Source organism: Mytilus californianus, unplaced genomic scaffold (assembly GCF_021869535.1).
Source record: "Mytilus californianus isolate M0D057914Y unplaced genomic scaffold, xbMytCali1.0.p SCAF_4, whole genome shotgun sequence".
Taxonomy (NCBI): domain Eukaryota; kingdom Metazoa; phylum Mollusca; class Bivalvia; order Mytilida; family Mytilidae; genus Mytilus; species Mytilus californianus.
The window spans coordinates 32,084,352-32,098,676 of record NW_026262690.1 but is presented as its reverse complement, the minus strand read 5'-3'; the positions used below and the strand labels follow the sequence as shown (position 1 = coordinate 32,098,676).

The window sequence follows — 14,325 nt, the reverse complement described above, 5'->3', positions numbered from 1 at the left end:
TGATTTGTTCCAGCCGGAGATAACTGAGCAACCTAGTCAGGGACCCTGAATCAACAGGGTAGGTAAGCTAGGTCATTTAGGAGTAATATCAACGACGGATGGTGGATCACATGCAGGTCGGAGTAATATCAACGACAGATGGTGGTCACATGGAGGTCGGAGTTATCGACAACAGTCTGAGTAGTTGCGGTACTTCTGAATGACGGGGATTGGCGTTGCAGACAAACAAATGGATTGGTGGAGTTGACAACGACGATCGGAGGAGCAGTCCACCGTAGTCGGGGTTATGAAGACGGTTCGTAGTTAATGGTTGCGCCTTTTTTTTGTATTCCGAAGTTCCGATCTTTGATGTTACGAAGTGTTTAATGATAGAACTTTTACAAATGAGTTATTCCACTAAAGAACATTATGAACTATGCATTGCTGGACATTTAGATGTTTTTGAACTGTTGAAATAATTTTGTTTATGAATTTTATTAAGCTAAAATATAAAATTATATTTCTTAAGAAAGAGAGGAATGTGACAATATGATGGGATTAAAATTTATATATATATATTTGATCCGTTCATCCTATGTCGACTCTTCAAAATTCAAGAGTCTATCCTAAATTGAGGCAAATTATATGGCCTTCCAAATACCTTTCGATTCCTAACATCACTGAACTTGAAGAGACATTAATTGTCGAAATCCAGATATGGTGTACAAATTTTTGCACCTCATGTTTGCGGTATACCATCTTTTCCGCAAGTTTATTGTTTTCTGTTTGGTATTAAATTAATAACTAAGATCCATTTTGTTACATCTGGTGATCCGTTTAAGAACATCCGTTGTTCGACCTGCTAGTCAAATGCATTTTGTTATATGGTGACATGTTGTGTTTTAATGAACTGGACATACGCAAGTTCTACAACTATCAATTGTTCAGCTTTGTCAAAACATGTCAATTAAAGTCAGCTTGATAGATATTTATCTGTGTATCTTTTGAATAAAAACTATTATTGTCAAACTAATAGAAATTCTGATAAACTGTTATATTCAATTGAAAATGTATAAACTTATGATTGTATCGTTATGGACACACCGTTGCAGACCGGCCAAATAAACTATTGTTGCAAACTATCTTGTCCTGTCACACTAACGCGACAACGGTTTTCAAAAATACTCTGTAATGTTATACAGACTGAAACTAAACGACCAATATTAAAGGCCGACAATATATCAGTAGTAAAATACATAAAGGCAACAGTAGTATACCGCTGTTCAAAAGTCATAAATCGATTGAGAGAAAACAAATCCGGGTTACAAACTAAAACCGAGGGAAACACATCAACTATAAGAGGAAAACAACGAAAAAGTGCAACAAAAAACAAACAACAATGCAACATTCATAGAAACGAACTATTAAATAATAACTGCCATATTCCTGACTTGGAACAGGACATTTTAAGAAAAAATGGTGGGTTGAACCTGGTTTTGTGGCTAGCTAAATCTCCGCGCTTTATGGCAATGTTAAAATGACAACATCACATGACGGGAACAGAGTACAATTAATTGCAAAAACACCAAAGACAGAGAAATACATAAATAAATAATATAATAGTACATTTCGACATGGTAACCACAGAATAACAACGAATAACTAAAATAATTTAAGACAGTACACAAAAACAGCTTAATAGAATTACATGAGAGTACAGAAATGACAGACATTCAAAGCCTGATTCATAACCTTGAGGAGACACGATTTATTTTGTTTTAATTCAACGTTTTCGTGCAATCATTATTTATTTGAAGACTCATCAGAAAATTCATAAGGAGCAAGGCTCGAATTCAATCTTAATTGACTAGGATTGTCAGTTTTCCTACCGAAGGTCGGTGGTTCTCTTCGGGCACTCCGGCTTCCTCCACCAATAAAATATCACAATAGTGTTGAAAGTGGCGTTAAACACAAATCAATCAATCAAACAATCATAAGGAGCAAGACAAAAGAAACTGCTAAAAAAATCATGAATCATACAAGATGATCATAATTACATTAAACTCTTGATCATGTTGTAAGAGCCTTTAATGAATTGTCAGTAACATATCTTATTTATTTCACCACGACATATTACATGGCAATATGTATGACCAATTCTTACTCGTTTAGTCAATGGATACAAGTTGGCATTTGATAAGCATTGCGTCGGCCAGAATCTTCGTCAATTTGGGCAGGGTATTACATGAACTGATCTGATAAATATGATCATTCAACGATATTTTAAAACTTTATTCATGTAAAGAAAAAAAAATCGGATACTGTTTGGATTTCATTACCTTTAAAAACTAATATCGATAAAAATGTTGGGTTTTTTCATTTCAATTTGATTTTTAAAATTTCAAATTGCTAAAGATTGAGCATTTTCTCCCGTTACATAAATACCTTCATTCATAATATTTCATATTTTTGTTATAAGCATAAAGCATGAAAGGGGGACAGAAACAAGAAATGCATAACAGACTTCTAGAATTGCTCAGAGGACTGGCCCAGTTTTCACTTAATTTTCCTTTTTGTTTCCACGTTATATTAGTATTTTAAAATTTTACTAAAGAAAAGAAAGAATTAAAAAAAAAATACATTTAGACTTAATTAAATATATATATTATTCTCAATTAAAAAAAAACGCTTCGGTGGTCTCGTGGTAGCGTATTCACCTCGAATGCGGGAGATCCTGGGTTCGAACCCCTACCGGGTTAAACCTAAGACTTTAAAATTGGTATGTTCTGCTTCTCCGCTAAGCATGCGTCATTAAGGAGTAAGAGCAAAGACTGGTCGGCTCGGAGTCAGAATAATTTGTCCGGGTAAGGTGACATGTCTTCCTGTAGGCTGTTACCTTGTGAACTAGCACGTTAAAATCCGGCTAAGCGGTGTATGTCTATTATAAAACAGGGTAAATATTCATATCACTGGACATTAAGCAGCCATCCATCATCATCATCATCAATCAAAAACAAAACAAGAAACAAATATGTTGCCTGTCTTTAGGAGCTCAATTTCACAAAGTGGCTATCTTTTAGATTAGCTGTCTGTTTCTAAAACCTTTGCCGTAAACATAATGATGAACCATTTTTTGGCAGATACTCCTTTGCAAACAATATATTTCATATCTTTTTCACATTTTTGATCAGCTTTATCATTCACCAAAATTAACGCAATACATATTTTCTGTGCTCATTAATGCTCAATATCATACAAACTATGGGCATGTAGAACAAAAGCAGGATAACAAACTGTATCAAAACAAAAAGGTTTTTTTCGCTCACCACTTAGACAACCAATAACTAAAAAATACAATGAGCTTTATTATTTTATTTGTTTGACAATGGAATTGTGTAAACAAATCTCAACAATTGACGTTAATAAAGCATGACATTACACGTACGTGTGTTCTAGAATGGGAACCAGGAGTCCGTTTCACAAAACAACTTTGATCGTAAGTCATGAACAATTCAATATAATTACGATCAATCTTAGTCGTAAGCTTTTTTGTGAAACCGACTCCAGTCGTGAATTTAAAAGTGACATCACAGACGTAAACGTCACACTATTACTGATGTCAATCGAAATAACACAGTTAAATTTTTTAAACTATATATTGTTTTCGTCACCACAACTAATTTTTGTATATTTCATACAACACAAACGATGAATCTGTACTTGAAAGTAATCTTCAGGTTTTACTTATAATGGGCCAAAATATTGGCCCCATGGCATTTTTGAGAAGTTACAAAGGCCAAAATATTGGCCCTATAGCACAGACCTTGTTAAGCACCCTTTTTGATGACGTCACATGCAAAAACGTTAGATGTTCAAAATATAATTACAATGTTGCTTATATAACTACAGTTGTGTTTATTGTTGTTTTTAACATGTAGATATGCATACAAAGATTAAAAAGGACGACTCGACCAAAACGGTTGAAAGTGTAACTAATCATAGTTTATCAGTCTGAAAGCAGGTCTTTAAAACGACCGTTGTTGCTACTTTCTAAAGAAAACAATGGGACTGATATTAAAGCCCGCCATTCTGAAATTGCGTTAATTTCGCGGAAAATGAAATTGGCGGCAATTTGGAAAATGTTTCTGTTTTCTGTTTCTTACTTGCCTTTGGAGTCAGAAATTGATGTCTTTCTATCTTTTCAGCATGTGTCTTATTATTTAAGAAAATAATACCCAAATTGGCCGTCCTTTAACAAATACGTTGAAAATCATGCGAAATTGTCTGTTGGTTTTTCCTCTGTCTTCACAGATAAACTTAGTTTATATATTATCTACAGGGTAAAACAAATTAATACGTATGTCAAAGTTCAAAAAATATTTCAAGTCTAACGTTCTGTCACCCTATATGAAACCCCGTTTGAACTAAAAGAAAGACATTTTTTGACATTGTAGTATTTTTGGTCTTACACATCGATGTCAACATGAATGCGAACAGACTGTACACACATTTGGTGTCTTTGTTTGAAAAAGCAATGGCGATTTCCGCTATGAAGTTGACTAGATTTATTATTCTCTTTAAGTGAAATGTTTGACGTTAACTGACACAATAAGGAAAGGAAATTTTATACTGTCTGTTGAATCAAGATTACTCGACAAAATCATCCATTGTTAATATTTTATCATTTTTTGTGATGAAGGACTCCTACAATAGTAGATGCAAATATATCATGTACAATGGAAACATCAAAGTCTTGTCCTTTGAACTAAAAGCAATCTGTATCAGACTTGCATTTAAATCACCGTTATTCACATCATTTTCATAATTACATGAAGTGTGACTTATTTGTGTTCCAGAGAAAATAATTATTGACTTAGCACTCAAAAACTGCACTGAAATAGGCATAGTTATTTTTTTTTAAATATAAGAAGAAAATTATGAGATCGAATCTTTCTCGTTATTATTTATTCGCAAGTTCATGATTAACCTTTTAAATTATTATCCATTAGTTTAGGCTTCTTTTTTACAATTTTAGTCCACTCAGTAGAACCTGTATGGAATGACTATGAAACACAATTTATTGTTTTATTTAGTTTAATTATTAAACATACACAGATTGCAAACCAATTTCCTTTTATTTCAAATTATGAAGAATTTACATTGAGAATACTTTGATTTTTTTTTTTATTATATATAAAAAAGGGTATTGCAAGGGAATTCAACATTATAACCTTGTCTATTTCCAATATTTATGCATATTTTGGCTACCTCTGGCCTTTAGGGAGTAGAAATTTATTTCTGTGTTGGTATTATTCGGTTACAGCAGTCAAAATATATACCATGATATTAAAGTATCTCGTGGAATAATATTTGGAGTTAAATTATTTTACCGTAAGGTAGAAAAAAATAACAAATAGTCAAAATATGTAATTTTTAAACGTTCTACGTGACACAGTAACAAAAATAAATTCCCAGATAATTACTGGACCAAATACGGACGGATCAAAGTCATATATCTACTGTATGAGAGCTAAACGCAAACCGTGTAGCGTTTCCTGTGGATTTTGCCTTTCTCTAACACGTCTGCCAAATTGATCCCATAAATGTTCTTTATGAGAAAGATCCGGTGATAATGCTCGCCACGGGAGAACGCGAATAAGGTTTTGTTCAAGATACTTCATACAAATCCTTGCCACCTGACATCTAGCGTTATCCCGTTGGAAAACATGTTGAAACCGCGTTGTCGAATAAAAGGCAAAACAATAGGGCCAAGAATTCCTTCCCTATATCGCAAAGCGTTCAAGTAACCACCAACGATTTTAAACTGTGTGCGTCCGTTGTGAAATATCCCCCGACACCATCACACGATCCGTTTCCATGACACAAGTGTCCGATCAACGTTTACCTTGCCTACGGTATACGCTCATGCGTCCATCACGAAAACGGAGTGCAAATCGGGACTTATCTGTAAACAGGATATGCTACCAGGTGTATAACCTCCAACGTCGTCTTGCACGAGCCCATTCAAGTTTTGCGGCCCTACGAAGTTGTTTAATGAGCGGCCCTTTCCGGGTACGTCTTGGACGCAGTCCAGGCGCTCTGAGTCTTCGACGAAATTCTGTTGTTGTAACGACCAAGTATTCCTCGGGCCGTATTTTCCACATTCAATGTAGTTTGCGCCAGTGTATAAGATGTACCACGCGGTCTTAACGTTGCGACTTCTCATGGGGTCTATTGAAAAAAAGAAAAAAACAGATGCATTTTGGCGTTAAATACATATAATAGATGCACCCCAAAATTAACCAATCAAACGTATAGAAAGCCTTTGCTTCATACAAAATAAGCTAATATTTACCAATGAGAATCCCTTAACAGATTTATCCCATTGTGACGTGCCACGTATGACTAATTAGACCGAGTCTCATGTGAATCGGTAATAAACTATTACAGAAACTTTAAATTGAAAAATATAAAAAATGTTTAAAAATTAAGTTTGTATCGTTTCTTTTGTTAACTAGTATATATAACACGTGTAGTTATTTGTCCATCTATGAGATATTGGTTAACGCAAACTTTTGTTATGGTGTTAAGATTTTGTTAAACATTTAGTTGGTTAACGCAAAGTGTTGAAATGTATATAACACGATCGATCATAAACTATTACTTTACTTGAATACGAATGTTAAAGGAAATTTTTGTTCTTAACTTTATATGTAAGTAAATTTGAGTATGGTTTTATATTGAGTTCTCTTTGTCATATAACTGATGAATGCATTGTTAATATTTTTGAAATTTGATATGCAGATATATATTTCTTAAATGAATTATGAACATGAACTATAATTGCACATATTTTACAATTCAAGAAAAGCTGGATAACTGCTAATATCATTAAGATAAAATGATTGATGAATTACTGATTTTTTAATGTGGAATAGTAAAGAAAATAAAGATAACCTATTGTTTAATCAATAGAACATTTAGTTACTGTGATTTTTTTTCGACAAATTGGTTAACGCAAATTTTTGGTATGTTATTCATCTATTGATCAATTAATTGGTTAACGCAAACTTTTGGAATGTTTTTCATCTATTGATCAATTTATTGGTTAACGCAAAAGTACAAATTGTGTCACATGATCAGGTAACATTCGTACTTAACTTTTGCAGTAAGGTAAAAGAAGATATTGTTTATAATTTATTGTAAGTTAAATTTCAAGAGACAGTAATTTTATAGTTTATCCAAGGAATGGTATATTTAGATAAGTCTAAAATAACAGATAAGTTCATTTTTTATAATTTAGAAAATTAATATAAAATGTATTTATATGTTAAACTATATTCATGGCGTGCATATCTTAAGCATTCAATTACAGCTGCATAACAGCTGAAATCTTAAAAATAATAAAACTGATTATTTCTGTTTACTTAATAATAATAATAACTTTATTCGTAAGCAGTACCGCTCATAGAATGTTTACTTAGTAATTATAATCGATAACATTAAGTTTGATGAAAATTGTTGTTGTTGAAAGTTTCTACGTGATATTGGTTAACGCAAAGGCTAGTCATGCATGGGACATTCCCAATACTCATTCACGTATACATCGGGTCAGTAAAGCATAACGTGTTTGTATTTTTACTGTACGTAGAAGTTAACATCTATTGATTATGTGTTGATTAACGCAAACGGACACACTGTAAGTCACATAATCAAACAGTTTGACTTTAATTTTTCTTTAAAGTTAATGGGTCCGTTGTGACATATTCCACCCCATACCATTACACGATCCGTTTCCATGACACAAGGGTCCAATAAAAGTTTACCTTGCCTACGGTATACGCTCATGCGTCGATCACGAAAACGGAGAGCAAATCGGGACTCATCTGTAAACAGGATATGCTACCTGATGTGTAACCTCCAACGTCGTCTTGCACGAGCCCATTCAAGTCTTGCGGCCCTACGAAGCTGTTTAATGAGCGGCCCTTTCCGGGTACGTCTTGGACGCAGTCCAGGCGCTCTGAGTCTTCGACGAAATTCTGTTGTTGTAACGACCAAGTATTCCTCGGGCCGTATTTTCCGGATTCAATGTAGTTTGCGCAAGTGTATAAGACGTGCTGCGAGGTATTGACGTTGCGATGTCTCATGGGAACGGCCGCTTTGTGGTCTATCATTTGTTGAGCCAGTTTGCCTTAGACGAATCACCAGTATTGATCTTGTTATTGTTGCCAAATGCTTGTTCGTGCTCATTTTGCAGTAACCGTGGCATCAAATTCTGGATTTGTTTTCCATTATTTTAAGATCGCAAATTGTTTACTTGATGCAGTAGCCCAATTATTGACGTCCAACAATTTCAATTATTCATTGATTCACGGTGAACTTGATTACCCGGATGGAAAAGTAGCATTCAGAATTTTCATCGTGTCCGTTTCGGAATTTTTTTTGAAAAAAAGAATAAACAGATGCTTTTTGACGTTGAATACATATAAAAGATGCACCCCAAAATTATCTAATCAAACGTATAGAAAGCCTTTGCTTCATACAAAATAAGCTAATATTTACCAATGAGAATCCCTTAACAGATTTATCCCATTGTGACGTGCCACGTATGACTAATTAGACCGAGTCTCATGTGAATCGGTAATAAACTATTACAGAAACTTTAAATTGAAAAATATAAAAAATGTTTAAAAATTAACTTTGTATCGTTTCTTTTGTTGACTAGAAAATATAACACGTGTAGTTATTCGTCCATCTATGAGATATTGGTTAACGCAAACTTTTGTTATGGTGTTAAGATTTTGTTAAACATTTAGTTGGTTAACGCAAAATGTTGAAATTTATATAACACGATCGATCATAAACTATTACTTTACTTGAATACGAATGTTAAAGGAAATTTTTGTTCTTAACTTTATATGTAAGTAAATTTGAGTTTGGTTTTACATTGAGTTCTCTTTGTCATATAACTGATGTATGCATTGTTGATATTTTTGAAATTTAATAAACAGATATATATTTCTTAAATGAATTATGAACATAAACCATAATTGCACATATTTTACAATTCAAGAAAAGCTGGATAACTGCTAATATCATTAAGATAAAATGATTGATGAATTACTGATTTTTTAATGTGGAATAGTAAAGAAAATAAAGATAACCTATTGTTTAATCAATAGAACATTTAGTTATTGTGATTTTTTTTCGACAAATTGGTTAACGCAAATTTTTGGTATGTTATTCATCTATTGATCAATTAATTGGTTTACGCAAACTTTTGGAATGTTTTTTATCTATTGATCAATTTATTGGTTAACGCAAAAGTACAAATTGTGTCACATGATCAGGTAACATTCGTACTTAACTTTTTCATTAAGGTAAAGGAAGATATTGTTTATAACTTTATTGTAAGTTAAATTTCAAGAGACAGTAACTTTATAGTTTATCCAAGGAATGGAATATTTAGATAAGTCTAAAATAACAGATAAGTTCATTTTTCATAATTTAGAATTCAATTACCGCTGAATAACAGCTAAAATCTTAAAAATAATAAAACAGATTATTTCTGTTTACTTAATAATAATAATAACTTTATTCGTAACCAATACCGCTCATAGAATGTTTACTTAGTAATTATAATCCATAATATTAAGTTTGATGAAAATTGTTGTTGTTGAAAGTTTCTACGTGATATTGGTTAACGCAAAGGTTAGTCATGCATGGGAAATTCCCAATACTCATTCACTTATACATCGGGTCAGTAAAGCATTACGTGTTTGTATTTTGTAATGTACGTATAAGTTAACATCTATTGATTATGTGTTGGTTAACGCAAAAGGACACACTGTAAATCACATAATCAGACAGTTTGACTTTGATTTTTCTTTAAAGTTAATGGAAGATATTGAAGCAGTTCTTAACTCTTATATTGTAAGATTAGTTTCAATATATTGTACTTAATTAGTTTATCTTTGTCGGAGATAAAATTCTTTTTGGTATTTTAGACAATTTTATATACAAATACGTATTTCTTTGTAAACTATGCACATGGATGCACGACGATGTTGCATTATGGATAATATTGCAACTTGATTAAGTGCCAAATATGGCAACTGATTCTTCAATTTTCTGGGTTTTTTTTGTATGCATCTTTATTGTTAAACAGGGTTTTCGAACAAGAACTATCGCATAAAATAACTAAAATTTGATACATGTATCATTTAATCTTCATTATTCCAACTTCTTGTAAAATACCAAGAAAAGAGCAGAACAATTTTGAAGTCTCTGTGTTCGTTAAGAAGTTGTGATATTTTAGCTCTTTTGGGAACAATAAGATGTGGTATGATTGTCAATGAGACAACTATTCAGCATGACGTGGATTTTAAACCACACCGTATAGTCAGATTTAAGAGGCTTCGACCATGACAACATGTGAAACATAAAAACGGGAAGTATGTATTTATTATCGTATTTCATAGATCAATATACGTTTTTTTTAAAGACACAGTTAAAGGTTTAACTCGTTGGTTAACGCAAATATTATAATGGTAGTCGCTACTGACTGCCAATTCTGTTTAAAGGAAATGTACATTTCTGCTTACAACTTAGTCTTTTGGTCTCCGGTGGATAGTTGTCTTATTTGGCAATTATATCACATCTCTTTAAAGTTATAAAAAGAGAAGTACGTGGAATGTATATTATGAAATAAAAGAAAGAATTTCTAGAGACATGTTACAGTTATATTTTGATAAATTTGAAATTTTTTTTTGTCAATTTTAAGAAAAATTATTTTATTACTACAGTTCTTAAAACTTCAATGTCTATCCACTTTTTGTTCACAAGGAAGTTGAAGCTATACAGGAAATATGCCTTTCAATTTACAGCGAAAATGGAAGCTTTATCGTTATATGTGAACTTTTCATTTCTATGTAGCAACATTCCAGCAGCGCCTGCATACGGAGTATATATCTCCCAATTGATACGATATTCCCGGGCTTGTATTTCCTATCATGATATCCTTGATAGAGGATTGCTGCTCACAAGGAAGCTATTTAACCAAGAGTTCTAAATGGTGAAGTTGAAATCATCCCTTCGTAAATTTTACGGACACCATCACGAGTTGATTGACCGTTATGGAATAACCGTTTCACAGATGCTATCGGATATGTTCCTTATGTCGTTCCCTTTTCACGAATGTGACCTACCGAATTAGACTATTTACCGGATTTGTAATAACATAAGCAACACGACGGGTGCCACATGTGGAGCAGGATCTGCTTACCCTTCCGGAGCACCTGAGATCACCCCCAGTTTTTGGTGGGGTTCGTGATGCTTAGTCTTTAGTTTTCTATGTTGTGTCATTTCTACTATTATTTGTCTGTTTGTCTTTTTATTTTTGGCTATGGCGTTGTCAGTTTGTTTTCGATCTGTGAGTTTGACTGTCCCTCTGGTATCTTTCGTCCCTCTCTTTTCGAACAACCTTATTGGGCGTACTCATTTCTTATTCTATATTAACTTTTTTTCTTTTTAATGTGAAGTTAAAGGATAGAAATGAACTTAATTCCTTTTTGTGTCAATTTTAAGAAAAATTATTATATGAATACAGTTCTAAAAAACTTCAACGTGTATCCCCTTCCTGTTCACAAGGAAGTTGAAGCAATACAGGAAATATGCCTTTCAGTTTACAGTGAAAATTAAAACTTTATCGTTATATGCAGATAACTTCGAACAACCCAGTTGTGCATACTCATTTCTTATTCTACAAAACTTTTGTTGTTTTTAATGTGAATTTGTTATTTTCAAGTTTAAAGATAGAAATGAACTGGATTCCTTTTCTAGTCTTTGCGATACATGTAGTCCTTGTAAGTATCTCTTTTTGTTATATAACTTTAGACACATTTGACATATCCTTTATCACTTGCATACTCGCAATTTCTGAATTTTGAGTGACAAGGAAAAAGTAAAATAACAAAAAAACCGAACTCCAAGGAAATTTCAAAACGGAAAGTCCCTAATCAAATGGCAAAATCAAAAGCTCAAACACATCATACGAATGGAAAACAACTGTCATATTCCTGACTTGGTACAGGGAAATAGACACCGATACGTTTATAGAAAAAACTCATCTCAAGTATACCAGGCTTATGTATTGTATACACTAGACGCGCGTTTCGTCTACAGTTGCGCTCAAATTGAAACAGTTGAATTAACAATTTACACTCTCTTAATACTTTAAAACAATCTTTATTAATAAATAAAAAAATAAATAAAACATTTATATAGACTATGTGTTTTTGTGCACATTTATATATACTTTTAAATAACATAGTGCCCGTTGAAGTATTTTAGTTTTTAAACTCCAGATTGCTGGCTTCGTTAAGAAATGTCCCAACAGAGAACAATTTGACGTTGTAGCGGAATTAAGTTGCCCTGAAAATTTGGATCTTTTCCACTGCTTACCTGTGCTTCCAGACTACAACGATGTAATCTTTATTTGCAAACCTCCAAAATGGTTTGTCAATGGTAAGATTAAAGATCTAACAAAACAGATATCTAGTGTATGCCTTTCTAATTTTAAGCTGAAATATAGACCAAATGTCTTTTATGAACCTGAAATGTATGATACTCTTATGTTTGTTTGTTTTTCTGACAAATCTAATTATGGATCCAGTATTGGTCACCTGACAGATATGGAATATTGACTAGCGCTACATTAAGAATTCGTAAAGTTCTTTGACAGCTTAAAAATTTTGTTAGACTTTTAAAAGAAAATAACGTCTTGCCAGTTTAGATGCTTTAAGATACTAAAGATATGTAGCTACGTAACAATAGCGTACGTTACGTTAAACTAGTGTGCCCGAAGGTCCAGAAAACAATTTCACAACATTACGATCTAAAATCTTTTGGCCCATATTCACGATAACTTCTACTAAACAACTGTAAAGTTGCCTAATTTACTTTCAATTATATCTAAGTAACGGCAGCGATGTTGGTCGGTCATCTAGTCTTTTTTAACTGTTATAATCGCAATAATCATGAAAACACTTTGCCACGAAAATCTTTCATATATTTCACTATATTGACTGTTTATAGGAACTTTTGCTGTGTGGTCTCCGAAATACGAGAAAATTACATCAGTCCCATGCGAGAACAATAGATACCAAGAACTTCCTTACAAATCAAATGATAGATTTGCTTTTAAATGTTCAATGGGAAAGAACTTTTGTACAGAAAAAGGACAGGCTAAACTATTACATAACCTTAAAACCGAAGATAATCTCTGTTTCTGTTCGGATGGTTACACATTTCTAACAGAACCTAAGAATGGCACATACTGCAACCCGGATGTTGAAAACTGCACTTGCATTTGGGAAGGAATAGGCAAGTAATCGATTGAACTTCACTTTATATGGCTATTGCAATATACTAATTGTTACTATTATGACAAGGTATTTGTATTGAACTTTTAACTTTTGTTGACCACAACCAAATTTCAATTTTTTGACATAATGTATTTAGTTGAAGAGAACTTTCTGCATTATAATCTGTAAAACAACATGTAGGTGAATGCTTCATATATTTTCATCCAAGCATTGGTAATTATTCCCTTATTAATGTGCATACACGTAGTAGTACAGCCTAGTAGAATTGATGTAGTATTTCTGCATTTTTGATGTTAGTGATTAACAGATCTAAAAAAAACGATAGGTTTGTTGATCGTGATGATCTGTGTCGCCGGCGACCATTCATAAGTGTGCCCGGCCGCAACGCGATGCAGCTAACAACGGAAGACTGAGCGTCTATCTGTCCGTGAAACCGTACGTCAAGTTTTGTATGCGCTCTCATGCATACACTCTTTGCCAGATTATTACGAAATTATTACAATGTACAGCAATATCCGGTGTACAGGCATGCGTGGTTACTAATCATGCGGCAAAATTATAAATCTCATTTAGTATCGTCTGATTCTTTAATATTACTATTGTTGAATATGATACGCATGTTATGTTATCTTAGAAGATTACTAGTAACATATTCTAAATAATCATATTTATTTTCAGATCAGGAATCGGAAATTACCACAAATGTGCATTTTCTAAATAGGAAAATAGGCGGACTCTTGGTCAAGTAAGATCATTTAAATAATATATTGCATTTTGTTTTCATCAACCAATGGTGTTCATAATGATAATCATATCTGAAAAAAAGTTATGAATTTGTTTTTATTTTATTTCATTGTATTTATTCATATTTCTTACCAATAAGCTTTCCCTAATCTGTGCTATGGTGTTATTGAATTTCGTGATTTTTTAAATTTATCATTTGCTTATCATAGTTTTATAT

At 32.8% G+C, this 14,325-nt stretch overlaps 1 protein-coding gene and 1 long non-coding RNA gene across 2 annotated transcripts in view; both read left to right on the top strand.

The window, feature by feature from the left end:
* LOC127737903 (uncharacterized) overlaps positions 1–14,325 on the top strand; it is a 103,833-nt gene that overhangs the window by 81,054 nt on the left and 8,454 nt on the right. The gene's annotated exons all lie outside the window — the stretch shown is intronic.
* LOC127737915 (uncharacterized) lies at positions 10,801–13,370 on the top strand. The gene is made up of 3 exons (XR_007999879.1): positions 10,801–11,843; positions 12,345–12,504; positions 13,075–13,370. It is a non-coding gene; the product is annotated as an uncharacterized LOC127737915 (long non-coding RNA).